The sequence below is a fragment of the Procambarus clarkii genome, chromosome 12 (assembly GCF_040958095.1).
Source record: "Procambarus clarkii isolate CNS0578487 chromosome 12, FALCON_Pclarkii_2.0, whole genome shotgun sequence".
In the NCBI taxonomy this organism is placed as follows: Eukaryota; Metazoa; Arthropoda; class Malacostraca; order Decapoda; family Cambaridae; genus Procambarus; species Procambarus clarkii.
Window position 1 is genome coordinate 3215967 of NC_091161.1, and position 14977 is coordinate 3230943.

General features: G+C 44.0%; 1 long non-coding RNA gene across 1 annotated transcript; it reads left to right on the forward strand.

The window, feature by feature from the left end:
• Positions 1-11197: 11197 nt before the first annotated feature.
• Positions 11198-14576, forward strand: LOC123752786 (uncharacterized). Its single transcript, XR_006772228.2, has 3 exons — positions 11198-11327; positions 13947-14056; positions 14521-14576. It is a non-coding gene; the product is annotated as an uncharacterized lncRNA (long non-coding RNA).
• The last annotated feature ends 401 nt before the right edge of the window (positions 14577-14977 follow it).

Consider the following 14977-nt stretch of genomic DNA (forward strand, 5'->3'; position numbering starts at 1 on the left):
CCTGGAGGATACATCTCTGATGCTAATCTGTTCATTAATACATTGAATAAGGTGGGACTTAATACTCCCCCTTGTGGGGTACCTAACTGAAACCTCCGTTCCTCAGACATGTATCCCTGGTAATACACCTGACCTTTTCTGCCTTGCAGGTAATCCCTTATCCAGTGTAGCAATCTCCCTGTTATTCCCAGATTGGCTAATTCGTATAAGATTACTTCCCCATTGGCTTTATCAAACGCTCCTTGTAGATCAACAAAAACTCTACAATTGTCATCCACATTAGACAAACACTTTAAGAGACAATCCGCAGTACTTTTGCCTTTGATAAAACCAAAGAGATTATTGGACATGTTATCACCTACAAGGTAGAGTAGCCTATTTAACAAAATCCTTTCCATCATTTTACAAAAGCAGGATATTAAGGAGACAGGTCTGTAGCCTCCGTTTGACTTAGGGATAGGAATGATGACAGCCTCTTTCCATTTTCTTGGTAACTTTCCCTCTCTATAACTCATATTAAACAAATCAAGTAAGGGATTAGGTTTCATACCGGCTAAATAATTAAGTATGTCATACGTTACTCCATCTTTTCCCGGAGCAGTGGAGCTGCCACTTTTTATAGCATCCAGTAGCTCATCGTGGGTTATCTCAGTGCATGCTATAGATCTTGTATTTAAGGCACATAAAGTTACTCCATTTCTAATATTTTCCCATGACTCAATGGTGACTCTCGTGTCTGCAGGTAAGGACTCCATACCAGCAGCACTTGCCCATTTATCTACTAACTCATTAGCAACTTTCCCTGGATCTGAGTGAGCAATGAATTTAGTCTTACAACCCCTGACTTTATTTACTGCTCTCCATATGTCTTTAAGGTTCTTAGTATTACCAATGGCCTGAGCAAAGTCTTGCCAGTATCTGTCCCGCGCCTCCTTCCTCACCTGACTGCATTCCCTAGCCACTTCCAACATTGTATTTTTCTCTTCATCCCTCCTTCCATTTTTTAACCATGCTTTATGCGCACCCCGTAGCATTCTCTCCCATCCCTTGACTTGCTGATCATTGGAATATTTAAATTTCTTAGGTCCGTGCGTCTTGCTTCCCCTGCCCCCGTTATTTTCCCTCTGTACTAATTTCTCTATGTTCACGACCATGTCCTCGTAAAAACTATCAACGCAGAGCGGCGTGTAATGTTGATACCAATCTCCCATATTTTGAATAAAATAATTTTTCATATCTTTCTTAATATTTAGCCTTTTCCTTTGAAAGTGGACTTGTTTTTTCCCCAGTGGTAATTCAACGTTCAAGGCAAAGTGGTCACTAAGTAGTTCCCGAACAACCCGAGCCTCCCCCATAATCCCCTGAGAGTTTAAAACGCAGGCATAGTCAAGCCGTCCTCCCTTGATGTGAGTTGGTTCATTGTTTCCCAATAGACAGGTATCTGGATTATCTTGTAGAAACTGTAACCACTTGACCCCATTAGCATTAATACTACCCACTGTCCCAAGGCTTGTGTGCCGAGCATTAAGGTCCCCAATGACCAGTGAAGGATTAGTATAAATGCAGTCAGGTAAATAGTTAGCGTCGAAGCAGTTCCTGGATACATACAAATTAACTACAATAAATTCCCCTTCCCTTAATGATAATTTAACACAAACACTCTCTATACCTTGCGTTTTTGATGGCGGTTCTACTAACTCTGCTGGTATGGAGTTCTTAACATAAATCGACGTGCCTCTGATGTTATTTGCAGCGAAGAGGTGAAACCCTTTATAGCCATTTAATTTCAATAATCCTTCATTCCTATCCCCTGTCTCCTGGAGAGCTACAACATCAATATCATTTCCCATCACATAACAATGAACATCTGTAACCCTGTTTCTCAAACCATTAACATTCCATGACAACACTTTCAGTCTAGGGTGATCCATTATTAATCAATTCATTGCCTAAGTCATCCCCAATAAGTTCACTAAATGATAGCCATACCTTGTATAACATCTCCCACCTCCTCCCAAGTTCACCAGTAAAAGCGACATTGCGATTCTCAAGAGATTTTTTCAGCCCTGAGATGTCCATTATTGGCCCAAATGATTCCTTCATTTTATGTGTAATTATAGGGTTCTTCCTTTCACTACGACTACCATCATTCACACACACTTCACTTTCCTTCATTTCATCACTCAATATTTCATCTTTGTCCTCAACCACTATATCCTGATTATCCTTCACCGTTTTGTGATTTTCCTTGACCTCCTGAACGTTTAATTTAGCCTCGATGGACTCGATTCTCTGCCCCAGATTTTGGAGGAACTCACCAACTTTTTTAAGTTCAGCCCACACTTCCTTGACCATATTATTATGACCCTCTCTCTGAGCCACAGTAGCCACTTCACTCACCGTTACACTGTCACTGCCGGAGTCCTGAGTGGTGGCGTGGCTGCTTGTTGCTGGAGCCTGCCTAAGTAAAGGTGACTCCTTTACCCACGCATTCGTCCGGTTCACTGGCACTGTTTGGGGCAGACTGTTTTGCTGTGCTCCCGGTGTCTGGGTAAGAGCTCTTGCTTGCTCTGTAACATTCACCGGCCGGAGAACAGCCATACTCGGCCTCTTGCTACACACAGCCGAGCTCGCATTGTGAACACCTCCACAGTTGCAGCATCTGGGAACTATTTTCTCACCCAGATTCAGTCTGTTTCTACACACAGTAGAGAGGTGAGACTTTCCGCAGAAACGACATCGTGGATCATTTTGACATCTCCAGGATTTATGCCCCCATCTGCAGCATTTCAGGCATATTATGGGCTCTTCCACATACTTTGCTACATGCCTGTAGCCAGCCCCGGTGATGAACACTTTTTCGGGTACGTCACCTCTCACTAGAGCCACCACCTGACTCCTAGCTTCACCTTTAATAAGGTGACGCTTGGCCCACACAAATCGTTGGTCGTCGAGTATAAACTCGGGGTCCAGAATCTGAGGGTATTTATAGATAATTACCTTCGTCAGCTTCTCGTTCCCCTCCGGTATTTCCATAAGAATTCCATCGTATCCTTGCTGGGTAAGATACTCCACTGCCTCCATAGAACCTACCGTTAAGTAAGGTCTGTTTACACCTTCCTTCAGCAGGGGCTCGAACTTGCGGTGTTCTCTTCCGAGTTTGACGGTCCACAGCAGCTTCTGATGATAGGCCAGCGTGCATGAGGCAGGGAAGAGAAGCCTCCATCTCCGCTGATCCTCACCTTCCTGACATCGTTCCGTCCGTTTGTCTGCATCAGTCTCGGCGTCGTTCTTCATTCTTTTATCGTTTCCGTTAAGTGTATTACTGTCCACACTACGCCTTGCCTCCTGTCTTCTTCGTTTCTTCTTATTCCTTGTCAGAACTTCTTGAAACACGCCCTCCTCGTCTGACTGGCTGCTTTCAGAGTCCATGTTAATAACGCCGTGAGAAGTAGCCATGTCTTCTGGTGACTGAGTCTCCATCTCAGTACCCAGCATGGGGGGAGGGGGGGGGGGGGAAGGTGCGGAGCAGGTATCTTGACCCGACCGCGTCCCAGGTAAGACTGTTGGCTCTGTGGTGACTTTTGATAGTTGGCAACGTTTTCTTCTTGATTTGCTCCTTAATCTGAGAAAAAACTTGGAGGTATTTGAGCCTGCACAATAGGTAGAGCAGTGGCAGTTTTTGCTAGTGAGGCTGCATTTTCATTACCATCTATGCCAATGTGACTTGCTACCCAATTTAGGGTGATTGACAACCCTACATTATAGGCTTCTTTGTTGACCAGACCACAACCTAGAAGGTGAAGGGACGACGACGTTTCGGTCCGTCCTGGACCATTCTCAAGTCGATTGTGAGAATGGTCCAGGACGGACCGAAACGTCGTCGTCCCTTCACCTTCTAGTGTGTGGTCTGGTCAACATAATTTAGCCACGTTATTGTGACTCATCGCCTGCATAGGCTTCTTTTCCTATATGTTTGATTTCTGTGAGGAGTCTCTGTGATCTCTGTGCTGACTGGATAACAATGCCTGTAGCGAAGATTTAGTCGGTATGAATGATGATATCATGTAAATTATTCTCAATTGTATAGTATACGGCCTCCTTCAGGGCATATAATTCTGTTTGCAAATGTTGAGCACCCACTATTAATTATCCAGTAAGCGTCATGGTTGTTAGTGTAAACTGCTGCCCCTGCAGAACCTTTTTCTTGATCAACTGATCCATCTGTGAAGATGAGTCGTTGTAGGTCTTGAGATTGTTTCCATTTGTTGTTCTATGACTGCTTTGAGCCTCTGCAAGTCACATGCTAACTTTTTAACGGTAATCCTTCAATGATTTTCTTCAGACTCGATTCTTCCCATGGTGAAGGCTGCCGAAAGTATTTATATGGTCTATCTATCTATCTATGTTTTTAAAGGTTCATTTCAAGTCCACTTTCTCTAGAATCTTGACCAGATTATCTATCCATGCACTTGTTCTATATTGAAGGTTTCTCTGAAGCGATCTGTGTATGCTATCTTTGATTGACAGTCAGGCAGTGGTTTTAACAAGTTTTGCTCTTCTGGTGGCTATCCTTTGATCCTGCTTTCTAATGCTGGTAAGTTGATTTTCATTCTTAGTCTCTCGACGCGTCCGTATAGGTGCTCCCAGCAATGTTCTGTGAGCATCATTTTGAGACACTTCCAGTTTCTCCCATTGATTATCATTGAGGGATGTAAGAGCAGCAGCAGCAATAACTGTTCTAATAAACAATAAATATCATCGTAAATAACTGCTTGAACGTAGTACATTTTGAGCACTGGTAGAGATGCACCATCTCTAAGACGTGTCAGGGAGCGCAAAGCTGGAGTTTCTGGTTTTACAACGTTGCCGAATATATTCAATTTCTTGAGTGAATTTCAACTGCCTGTCTATTATGACTCCTAGGTATTGAAAAGAGGTAACCCACTCAATTTCATGAACTTGTATTGTGATTCTGATGTCTTGTTCTCATTTTAACGGCCATTGTTTTAGTTTTATTGCTCTTTATTTACACTGCTTTGCGTTCCGCTTCCCTGCTGATATTATCTAGGCATTTTTGTGCAGGGTTCCTGGCGCCTTTGCCATTGATGATGAACACAAAGTCGTCTGCATAGTTAAGAAGTTTGGCTTTTGGTAACTTGAGCTTTATGAATTGTTCCACGAGACAGTTGAAGAGGAAAGCGCTTCAAATCAAATCAAATGTTTATTTAGGTAAGGTACATACATACAAGAGAGTATTCCTCCCTGCGGAGTTCAATTTTCCAGCCTCTTTGAGGTCGATTTTTTTTTTTTTTTGGGGGGGGGGGGGAATTTGTCTTTAGCTTCTCGGTTAAGCAGGCTTTCTTTGGCAAAAGCAAGAGCGTGTCCTTTAATTTCCTTTTCCACAAGGCAGCACAGTGTAGCTGGAGCCTTGGCTAACTTGAAGGCTTTTTCTAGGTTTAGAAATATAAGGATTCCAGGTTTGTCATTGATTTGATCCAGGAAGGAGGTAAGGATTTCTGTGGTTCCAACACCTTTTCTGTAAGCAAACATATTTTGTTGTAGTGGATTGGCTTTCCATTCAATTCGATTAAGAGCCTTCTTTCTGCGGTTTTGGACAGACAGCTTGTTAATGAGATGGGTCTTGGATTTCCTGGGTCTTTAGGTTTTGGAATGGGAACTATAATTGCACTGTTCCAAGAGTGGTCGAGCTCATGTCACCCATACTTCGTTGGTGAGATTCAAGAAGGCTTCTTCACCCTTTTCTCCTAGCTTGGCCAGCATGTTGTGATTTTGTTCTCACCTGGAGCTGTGTTTTTAGTTTTTTGTAGCTCTCCTGAGTTCTTTCAGATTGAATGGTTGGTCTAGTTCGTCAGGTAAGGCTAAAGCATCATCTATTTTTTCCAATCTTGCTTCTTTGTCTTTGTTGGTGAGTCAGAGTTGCTTGAGGAAGTTTAGTAGAACTAGCTCTTGAAGCAAATAGATTTGCTAACCTTTCTGCTTCTTGCTCTGGATGAACATGTGGCAGAGCAGGAGGCGATTTGCCTTTGGCAATGTTGATCTGTCTCCAAATGTCGCCCAAAGATGTATGCTGATTTAGTTTGGCACACCACTCAAGCCATTTTCTTTGATTTTGGCTGTTTCTTCGTGCACTTGATTTCGGACAGCTCTAACAAGTCCTAGATTAGCTTCGGTTCTATCTCTTCTGAAACTCTTTCGTGCACAATTTAGTCTGTTATGTAGATCTTTGATCCTATAATAGTAATACCAATGGTCTTTATGTTGTTGGGTAATTGTTTTCCTCTTGTGGATGGCGTGATTTGCTGCTCTGTCTTACATTTACTAAATCTTTTTCCATTTCTTCAGTGTTGTCAGGAGGAGTGTAGTTTTGGTGCCAAGTTTCGAGAGCTTCCTGAAACTGTCCAATTTGCTTTGATAAAGTCCCATCCGGGCTCGGGAACTGGAGGTCTGGGAGGTAATGCAATATTAATAACTGTTTTTGTAGTAACGGGGTCGCTAGGCAGAACATGGTCAACTGGCCAATGTCAACTCATAAATACTGGTGGAGACAAACGTGAGATCAAGCACCCCACCCCCCACCAATGTGGGTTGGTTCCGTCGAGTTTCAACCAACGGAAACGGTTGAAACCGTTCAATCATTTTCCTGGTTGAACACCAGAAAAACGATGTTTTCCTTTTCCTCCATGATGACGTCGATGTGAGCAACATCAGAGTTCGCCGTCAAGAGGGCCAGAATCTCGGCCTTGGTGTAGGTTCCTCGGAACTGAACCTTGATCCAGTGGAACATGGTGCTGTTTGGCTAGCACCAGGAGCGAAGACAAAGCCCAAGTCGTTCAGCTGACTCCCCCTTCATCGGGTCGCAGTGCCGATGGAAGAAAGCTTTCTATCTGGATAGTGTTCTGAACGCTACTTCACATCAATGAGAAACCTTTTCCTTTTCCTTTCCATACCTTTTCTCAGAGCAGCTGAGAAAAGGTATGAAAATGATATAGCTAATAAAGCCAAGACCGAACCAAAGCTACTACAATCACATCAGGAGGAAGACAACAGTGAAGGAACAGGTGATGAAACTTAGGGTGGGCGAGGACAGGTACACAGAGAATGACAAAGAGGTGTGTGAAGAACTCAACAAAAGGTTCCAAGAGGTCTTTACAATAGAACAGGGAGAAGTCACGGCGCTAGGAGAGGTGGCAGCAAACCAGGTGACCTTGGAAAGGTTCGAAATTACAAGAGATGAGGTCAAGAAGCACCTATTGGAGCCTGATGTGAGAAAAGCTGTTGGGCCGGATGGAATCTCACCATGGGTATTGAAAGAGTGTGCAGGAGCACTTTGCTTGCCACTCTCCATAGTGTATAGTAGGTCACTGGAAACGGGAGACCTACCAGAAGTATGGAAGACTGCTAATGTAGTACCAATATTTAAAAAGGGTGACAGACAAGAGGCACTGAACTACAGGCCAGTGTCCTTAACTTGTATACCATGCAAGGTGATGAAGAAGATTGTGAGAAAAAACCTAGTAACACATCTGGAGAGAAGAGACTTCGTGACAACCCATCAACATGGGTTCAGGGAGGGTAAATCTTGCCTTACAGGCTTGATAGAATTCTATGATCAGGTGACAAAGATTAAGCAAGAAAGAGAAGGATGGGCGGACTGCATTTTTTTGGACTGTCGGAAAGTCTTTGACACAGTACCCTATAAAAGGTTGATGCATAAGCTGGAGAAACAGGTAGGAGTAACTGGTAGGGAGCTCCAGTGGATAAGGGAGTACCTAAGCAATAGAAAGCAGAGAGTTATAGTGAGGGGTGAGACCTCAGAATGGCGTGAAGTCACCAGTGGAGTCCCACAGGGCTCTGTGCTTGGACCTATCCAGTTTCTGATGTACGTTAATGATCTCCCAGAGGGTATAGACTCATTCCTCTCAATGTTTGCTGACGACGCCAAAATTATGAGAAGGATTAAGACAGAGGACAGCTTGAGGCTTCACTAAGACCTGGACAAGCTGCAGGAATGGTCGAACAAATGGCTGTTAGAGTTTAATCCAAGCAAATGTAATGTAATGAAGATAGGGGTAGGAAGCAGGAGACCAGATACAAGGTATTACTTGGGAGATGAAATACTTCAAGAGTCAGAGAGAGAGAAAGACCTGGGGGTTGATATCACGCCAGACCTGTCCCCTGAAGCTCATATCAAGAGGATAACACCAGCAGCATATGACAGGTTGGCTAACATAAGAACGGCCTTTAGAAACTTGTGTAAGGAATCTTTCAGAACATTATATACCACATATGTCGGACCAATCCTGGAGTATGCGGCTCCAGCATGGAGTCCATATCTAGTCAAGCATAAGACTAAACTGGAAAAAGGTTCAAAGGTTTGCCACCAGACTAGTACCCGAGCTGAGAGGTATGAGCTACGAAGAGAGACTACGGGAATTGAACCTCACTTCGTTGGAAGACAGAAGAGTTAGGGGGGACATGATCACCACATTCAAGATTCTCAAGGGAATCGACAGGGTTGATAAAGACAGGCTATTTAACACAAGGGGCACACGCACTAGGGGACACAGGTGGAAACTGAGTGCCCAAATGAGCCACAGAGATATTAGAAAGAACTTTTTTAGTGTCAGAGTGGTTGACAAATGGAATGCATTAGGAAGCAATGTGGTGGAGGCTGACTCCATACACAGTTTCAAGTGTAGATATGATAGAGCCCAATAGGCTCAGGAACCTGTACACCTGTTGATTGACGGTTGAGAGGCGGGACCAAAGAGCCAGAGCTCAACCCCCGCAAGCACAACTAGGTGAGTACCTGCAACAGATCTTGAAACAACAACTGAATTTAATAGCTTCTTTTCATCGATTTGTGCTAACCTTGCCCGAAAAATCCCAGAGACTCAGACATATGTTACCACATATCTTTCAGGCAGCTATCCAAACTCTCTTCTCTCTCCGGTCAGCCCTACAGATGTTGTGTCCATCATTCACTCGCTAAAAACCAAAGCTGGGAACATTAGTGAAATACCATCGATGGTATACAGGAGTGCCCCCCCATGCCCTTGCACCACCCATAGCATTGCTGTTTAATAAATCCCTAGTGTGTCATACCTTCCCTGATATCCTTAAAAAAGCAAGAGTAACGCCAGTTCATAAAGGAGATAACACGGCAGACATAAATAATTACAGACCCATATCAAATCTACCTATATTATCAAAAATATTTCAATTTTTTTTTACAAACAGCTCTACTCCCTTATAAAATTCAATATACTAAGTCCTTGTCAGTTTGGCTTCCGCTCCGAAAAGAGTACCAATGATGGTATTGTTAGTCTGCTTGACTTAATCTTCTCAGCCCTCGACAAAAGTGAGTTTCCAATTGGACTCTTCATTGACCTAAGAAAGGCTTTTGATTCTGTTAACCATAACTACCTCTTACTTAAACTCCACCAATATGGAATCCGTGGCCTTGCCCTGAACTATATCCGATCCTATCTTAGTAACAGACACTATAATATGTAGCCAGCAATGATATAACCTCTCCCACTCTACCAATAACTGTATGGGTGCCACAGGGCAGCATCCTAGGACCCTCCTGTTTCTTATATACATCAATGATCTCCCTAATGTCTCTAACATACTTAAACCTATATTGTTTGCTGATGATACTACTCATCTACTTTGACCCAACCCACTCATGTTAAATAAGGTTGTAAACAATTAATTAAAAAAAGTCTACTTGTGGATGTCAACCAACAAACTCACACTAAACATAGAAAAGACCTACTACATCTTATTTGGAAGCAAATCAACAAATGCAATTCAGCTTCAGATAGATAATGTAAACATTAGCAATAAAAATGATGGAAAGTTCCTTGGCCTGTACTTAGACAAGAGACTCAACTTCAGCACCCATATACAACACATAACTAAAAAGGTTTCTAAAACAATTGGTATACTCTCTAAGATACTCTCTAAGATCAGATATTATGTACCCTACTCTGCTCTCCTCTCACTCTATTATGCACTTATCTATCTCTATCTTACTTATGGTAGCTGTGCTTGGGGTTCAACCTCTGCAAACTACCTCAGGCCCATCATCATCCAGCAAAAATCTGCTATCAGGACAATAACTAACTCTACCTTCAGACAACACACAGCTCCTCTGTTTAAATCCCTAAACATGCTAAACATAAATTCAGTTCACACATTCTCCTGTGTAAATTACGTTTATAAAACCCTTTTTCTAAGTGCAAACCCTGTTCTGAAACTCTTCCTGGACAGATGTAATAGAACACATGCCCACCACACCAGACATAAATATCTCTTTGATATCCTCAGTCAAACTTAATCTATGTAAACACTCTATGTAAATAAAGGAACCTAGTCTATGGAACTTACTCCCAAATGATTTGAAAAGCTGTCCAACTTTTGCCATATTCAAAAATAAAACCAAAAAGTACCTAATTTCATCTTCATAGTTTTCTACCATGGGCTTTATCTTCACACTGTATCTAGTCCTACTCAATCCCCCAATACTTGTACCTAAGCCATATTACTTTTACATTGTAATCTTAGATATCATTTGATATCATGGTTGTTGTATTGAGTGCATTTTCTACTGCATTATTCCTTGAAACTTTTCCTCGAAATGATCCTCATATTGTGCTTCAGTGAACCAATGTATAACCCTGAAATGCTATTCTCATGTACCTAGTAATCCTTGTTTCTTTATTGTGTATTATTCTGATCTGCTTTTGTGTCAATATTTCTTCAAATTACCTGTAAACATTTTTGTTGATTTTACTGTAATTATTTTACTTAAAATTGTCTGTACCTGTAAAGAAAAGCTATAAAATACCTGGTAACATTCTTTATCAATTTTACTATTAATTTATCAAAAAAAAAAAAAACTGTTAGTTTAAAGACTTACCCGAAACGCTATGGGTGCTACATACGGGCTCTCCATAGCCCGTGTTACTTGGAACTTTTTGTTCCAGGTAGCAAATCTTTAACAACAACAACATATGCGTGCTAGTGGCTTTACAAGAATGTTAATTCAACTTATTTTTAAATTCTCTGTTAACCTCCATTGTAACTTCTTGTAAAAAAAATTATAAAAATAAAATAATAAAAATAACAAAACTATTTATGATGGGTTCAAGCGACGATTGAGTAGTGCGCAAAGCGTCCCTCACCTGTGACGTCACAGCGTCATCCGCCGCCAGGAACATCAACAAAGCGGTCAGTTTGTGGTCCGTGCAGTCAGCAAGAAGATAAACACTTCATGCAGTCACGCAAATATTATCGTAAGTAAACACTTACATTTTATAATAATATTAGATTCTGGTGCTGGCTATAGTGCTGGTGTATTGAGAGGTGAGGGGCAGTTGTGGTGTATTGAGAGGTGAGGGGCAGTGGTGGTGTATTGAGAGGTGAGGGGCAGTTGTGGTGTATTGAGAGGTGAGGGGCAGTGGTGGTGTATTGAGAGGCGAGGGGCAGTGGTGGTGTATTGAGAGGCGAGGGGCAGTGGTGGTGTATTGAGAGGCGAGGGGCAGTGGTGGTGTATTGAGAGGCGAGGGGCAGTGGTGGTGTATTGAGAGGCGAGGGCCAGTGGTGGTGTATTGAGAGGCGAGGGGCAGTGGTGGTGTATTGAGAGGCGAGGGGCAGTGGTGGTGTATTGAGAGGCGAGGGCCAGTGGTGGTGTATTGAGAGGCGAGGGGTAGTGGTGGTGTATTGAGAGGCGAGGGGCAGTGGTGGTGTATTGAGAGGCGAGGGGCAGTGGTGGTGTATTGAGAGGCGAGGAGCAGTGGTGGTGTATTGAGAGGCGAGGGGCAGTGGTGGTGTATTGAGAGGCGAGGGGCAGTGGTGGTGTATTGAGAGGCGAGGGGCAGTGGTGGTGTATTGAGAGGCGAGGGGCAGTGGTGGTGTATTGAGAGGCGAGGGGCAGTGGTGGTGTATTGAGAGGCGAGGGGCAGTGGTGGTGTATTGAGAGGCGAGGGGCAGTGGTGGTGTATTGAGAGGCGAGGGCCAGTGGTGGTGTATTGAGAGGCGAGGGCCAGTGGTGGTGTATTGAGAGGCGAGGGCCAGTGGTGGTGTATTGAGAGGCGAGGGCCAGTGGTGGTGTATTGAGAGGCGAGGGCCAGTGGTGGTGTATTGAGAGGCGAGGGCCAGTGGTGGTGTATTGAGAGGCGAGGGCCAGTGGTGGTGTATTGAGAGGCGAGGGCCAGTGGTGGTGTATTGAGAGGCGAGGGCCAGTGGTGGTGTATTGAGAGGCGAGGGCCAGTGGTGGTGTATTGAGAGGCGAGGGCCAGTGGTGGTGTATTGAGAGGCGAGGGCCAGTGGTGGTGTATTGAGAGGCGAGGGCCAGTGGTGGTGTATTGAGAGGCGAGGGCCAGTGGTGGTGTATTGAGAGGCGAGGGCCAGTGGTGGTGTATTGAGAGGCGAGGGCCAGTGGTGGTGTATTGAGAGGCGAGGGCCAGTGGTGGTGTATTGAGAGGCGAGGGCCAGTGGTGGTGTATTGAGAGGCGAGGGCCAGTGGTGGTGTATTGAGAGGCGAGGGCCAGTGGTGGTGTATTGAGAGGCGAGGGCCAGTGGTGGTGTATTGAGAGGCGAGGGCCAGTGGTGGTGTATTGAGAGGCGAGGGCCAGTGGTGGTGTATTGAGAGGCGAGGGCCAGTGGTGGTGTATTGAGAGGCGAGGGCCAGTGGTGGTGTATTGAGAGGCGAGGGCCAGTGGTGGTGTATTGAGAGGCGAGGGCCAGTGGTGGTGTATTGAGAGGCGAGGGCCAGTGGTGGTGTATTGAGAGGCGAGGGCCAGTGGTGGTGTATTGAGAGGCGAGGGCCAGTGGTGGTGTATTGAGAGGCGAGGGCCAGTGGTGGTGTATTGAGAGGCGAGGGCCAGTGGTGGTGTATTGAGAGGCGAGGGCCAGTGGTGGTGTATTGAGAGGCGAGGGCCAGTGGTGGTGTATTGAGAGGCGAGGGCCAGTGGTGGTGTATTGAGAGGCGAGGGCCAGTGGTGGTGTATTGAGAGGCGAGGGCCAGTGGTGGTGTATTGAGAGGCGAGGGCCAGTGGTGGTGTATTGAGAGGCGAGGGCCAGTGGTGGTGTATTGAGAGGCGAGGGCCAGTGGTGGTGTATTGAGAGGCGAGGGCCAGTGGTGGTGTATTGAGAGGCGAGGGCCAGTGGTGGTGTATTGAGAGGCGAGGGCCAGTGGTGGTGTATTGAGAGGCGAGGGCCAGTGGTGGTGTATTGAGAGGCGAGGGCCAGTGGTGGTGTATTGAGAGGCGAGGGCCAGTGGTGGTGTATTGAGAGGCGAGGGCCAGTGGTGGTGTATTGAGAGGCGAGGGCCAGTGGTGGTGTATTGAGAGGCGAGGGCCAGTGGTGGTGTATTGAGAGGCGAGGGCCAGTGGTGGTGTATTGAGAGGCGAGGGCCAGTGGTGGTGTATTGAGAGGCGAGGGCCAGTGGTGGTGTATTGAGAGGCGAGGGCCAGTGGTGGTGTATTGAGAGGCGAGGGCCAGTGGTGGTGTATTGAGAGGCGAGGGCCAGTGGTGGTGTATTGAGAGGCGAGGGCCAGTGGTGGTGTATTGAGAGGCGAGGGCCAGTGGTGGTGTATTGAGAGGCGAGGGCCAGTGGTGGTGTATTGAGAGGCGAGGGCCAGTGGTGGTGTATTGAGAGGAGAGGTACTGTGCTGCACATACAGTATATAAAAACAGCATAATATTTTAATCACAAGCAGGGTTTCCTAATGGCTCCTTGAGACTTATGTGCAAAGTACTTAACCCAGTTATAAGTTCCAAATCATGTGTGTCGTATTATTAAACATCTCTTTAGAAAGCTGATTTATGTTATTTCTTAGTGTTCACTACTACTAGGTAATGATAAATATATATCTCGCTGATATATTATTAATTATATTCAGCTATTGCAGATGATTTTGATGCTGCAAACCGGAGATGCATAGCTGCGGAAGACACGTCTGAAGTGGAAACTTAAAACGAAGCTTCAGATATGAAGCAAAGAATGCCAAGAATAACAAATGTAAGCATTGAAAACCTAGTTCAGTAATGAAAAAAATTCACAAAATTGACATACTGTGCATTATTTCATCTCATTGTCAATCATATTTAATGATTTTTTTTTATGGAGTAATCTTTGCTATGTTAATAGTGCTCGTTGTGTGTCTGCAGGTACATTCATTGTGTGTATGATGCCAGGTGTTAAAGTATTATTTCTTACTCGTTCATGCTCTCATTTAGACGTTTGGCCTCGATGAGGTTCAGTCTTGTGACTGGTGTGTGACACGTTTCTGTTGAAATGTAGTCTTTTCGAGACTACATTTCAAATATTACCTAACACATATGGCTACTCCCTCTCCTTGTCTAATATATCTATCTGTGTGAAATAGATTAAATCCATTTATTTGATATTCATCTAATAGTTCTCTATTTTCTACATTCATCCATGTTTTGGTAAGTGCAATAATATGTATTGTTTCATTGCAGATAAGAGATTCTAGATCGTTCCAGATTTCCAAAGTACTGAAACGCACACCATACAGGCTTGGTGGATCTCGGTGCAAGGTAAAATAATTTATTTACTTGTACAGTATATATTTTTAGCTAATTATCAGTATATAAAACCACAGTACTTAATTTTATCAGTGTCAAAGACACAATTACATCTTACTCATAAATACCATTATATAACTCACTTGTGGTAACATATACACACATTAAGTGTATTATGTAGCATTATCTGTAATCAACTGATTTTCAGAGCTGCTCATTACAAAATATTCTTTTAAAAAAGTGTTTCTTAACAATAGGAGCATTTCATTACAATATATCCATAATCAACTATATCAAACCCTATTACAGGTAAAACCAGTAGGCATTCTACTGTATTTTATCAAACCCCTATTAGAATAATAGATCTTGTAATGATTTTGCAAAAATAGTG